At 47.3% G+C, this 2751-nt stretch overlaps 1 long non-coding RNA gene across 1 annotated transcript; it reads left to right on the top strand.

Annotated features, from left to right (window-relative positions):
- The first annotated feature begins 1082 nt into the window (after window positions 1-1082).
- Window positions 1083-1556, top strand: LOC120968003 (uncharacterized). Its single transcript, XR_005761901.3, has 2 exons — window positions 1083-1212; window positions 1294-1556. It is a non-coding gene; the product is annotated as an uncharacterized lncRNA (long non-coding RNA).
- Window positions 1557-2751: the final 1195 nt, after the last annotated feature.

Genomic DNA, 2751 nt, shown 5'->3' with positions numbered 1-2751 from the left:
GCGTGAAGGTCATTGCCATAATGAGTTCATCATAGACATCAGAGTCGGTTGAAAAGGTGCGTTGCCATTGATGAATATGTGGTGAAGGTGTAGGAGGTGCGCCTCTCATCGAAGCACTAACAAACCCACTTCCGCATGTAGGTATACATACACGGTCAAGGCACTATCAAACCTCATCCAAGGGCCATACGACTCGGCCATTTTACATGTATGTAGCCGGACTAACAAACTGCATGAAGACACTAGCTTGTAGCATAGCCATTCTTGCACTCACACGTTCGGCTAACATGATATTCTTTGAACTTTGCTGAGTAATGCAACTCTATATGACTACAACACCATGCAACAAACTAAACATGACCTAATCCTATGCACATAATATTAATCACAAGATTAGTTCCAACAGGAATGGGAGGAATGTCCTCGATTCTTCGCCTCCTGCCATTGCTTGAGTCCATGGAGGACCATCGGAGGCTTCGTGGCTCGACTCATCGTCTCCTGCCAGCACCGAGTCCACAGAGGACCATGAGATGCCATCGTGGGTCGATTCCTCAACTCCTATGGCCACCAAACGCTGCTGTCGCATCTTGAGTCACGGGAGTCGGGCAACATGCATACAGCCGGGACGGGGCGACGCCGCTCTGCAGTTACCCCTCTATTACCAGGGGCTCCATGGAGATTCGGGGGCAAGGAGAGGTGGCATGCCGCGGATTCAAAACTGGCCAATGAAATATGCCGACATGTTTAACTCCCGAAGCAGCCCTCCCTCTCATCTCCATGGATTAAATCTCTCTCATGTCCATGGATTAAATGTGGCATGGTACTCAAAACACTTTAACTCAATGAGATTTAAAGTGGGACTAATATGACGAAAATCTGATTTTTTTTATACAGTCCCTTCAAACCATAAGAGGAGTATACATTAAACGGGGTAGTATATCTCAATGTTATTTTCGAATGTCAATTAATGGTCGGTGAAAATTGGTGGGTATTAATTAGACATTTATTGTAAGTGATGCTGATCTATGTTCCTGTCACACTATAAACACCGGCAATTTGCATCAAGCCACAAAACACACAATAAGAGTGGAAAAGAGGAATAAAAGAGTTGCTAATCCACCATGGCAATTCTCAAGAGAAACACAAGGGTTGTATGCTTGGCGGTGCTTGTGGTCATGGCCACAACCTTATTGCCCTTTTCAACTACACAAGGTTGTTATCCTTGCTTTCATTCCACATCGTATATATCTAGAATCATCATGGAAAACTGACACTTTTAAGCTCTTTTTGCAGGGGCGTGCTTAGTGGCACCGGAATGCTCGGGTCCCTACCCAAATGTAATATGCGGTGAGTTATGCGCTTGTTACGGTTATAGCAAAAATGGATACTGCAAAGATTCAAGAAATTGCTGTTGTAGTGGCAAAAACTTAAAAGAGTCAGTCCAGGTGGATCCTACTGCAAATCCATAGGAGAGAAACTCTAGAAGCTGCTGCACCACAATATGTAATGGTGAGATGAATAAATTTGAAATGAAATAAGTATTTATCAGTGCATCAGGAATTCCGGATGAATGTGATCGAAATGGTCAATAATTCGATATGTTTGGTGGATGGGTGAAACATAGAGTTAGATCGATTTGGTAAACACTTTAATCAAAAATCCTGGGCTGCAAACAAAATCGCCAATGGTGTGTGTATTTGTCGTAGAGGAACTACTTTATTTTATCTCATCAAAAGGTCATCACGAGACAATGCAGATGTGGATCAAACATTATCATGTTTTTCATTTCACTCAGAAGTAGGTGGCTAGGGCAAAGTTCTCTCCTCCATGATCCATCGGCCAGCCCGTGGATTCGCCTGTCCTTTGGCTGCCACTCTGGCGGCTAGTGGCGGCAAGGAAAAACTCGGTGCCTTGATTAGGGCTAGTAATTTTGGTTATGATTTTCTAGTCCTTGCATGGGCGGCGGATGGATCGGGCGCGTCATATTGTTTCAAGGGTTCCATGGCGACGATTGCGGCTCTGAGATGGTGGTTCTTAGGGGCACGCACGTGAAGATTTCCTAGCAGTCATCGGCAAGGTCAGGTCAACTCTAGTATGGGAGCGGCAATATTGACGTGTCCACTGTTTGTTCTGGAAACATTAGAGCATCTACAGCTGCGATGGGCAAATCCGGCCCCTCAAACGCCCGCGGATGCGTCCGGGGACAATGACCGGTCACGTCTCAAATAATGCAATCCACATTCGGATACCTCAAATTAGAAACCTCACATCCATATTATTACATGCAACGTAGCGATTTTTAAGCGGAACTCGTCCGGTTGTTATGGCCATGTCTGGCAGCTGGCTACCACTAGTAGAAAAAGGGGCTTTCGTTCGGGTCTGGCCAGCCCATTAGTCCCGGTTCTACCACGAACCGGGACCAATGGAGGCATTTGTCCTGGTTCGTGAGCCCAGGGGGCCGGCCGGGGCCTCGTGGGCATTGGTCCCGGTTCGTCTGGGCCCATTTGTCCCGGCTCTTGGCACGAACCGGGACCAATGGGCCTTGCTCCTGGCCCACAACCATTGGTCCCGGTTCATGGCAGGAACCGGGACAGAAGGATGGCCTTTAGTCCCGGTTCCAGCCACGAACCGGGACAAATGAGTTGCCTATATATACCCCATCGCCGGCGAGCAGAGCACTCCACAGTGCTCTGTTTTTTGCTGGCCGGCGAGGAAGGGCATTTGGGTTCTCTAGCTCACCTCTTATGCATG

The sequence above is a fragment of the Aegilops tauschii genome, chromosome 7 (assembly GCF_002575655.3).
Source record: "Aegilops tauschii subsp. strangulata cultivar AL8/78 chromosome 7, Aet v6.0, whole genome shotgun sequence".
Classification (NCBI taxonomy): Eukaryota; Viridiplantae; Streptophyta; class Magnoliopsida; order Poales; family Poaceae; genus Aegilops; species Aegilops tauschii.
This window is presented reverse-complemented; position numbering and strand designations above follow the sequence as displayed.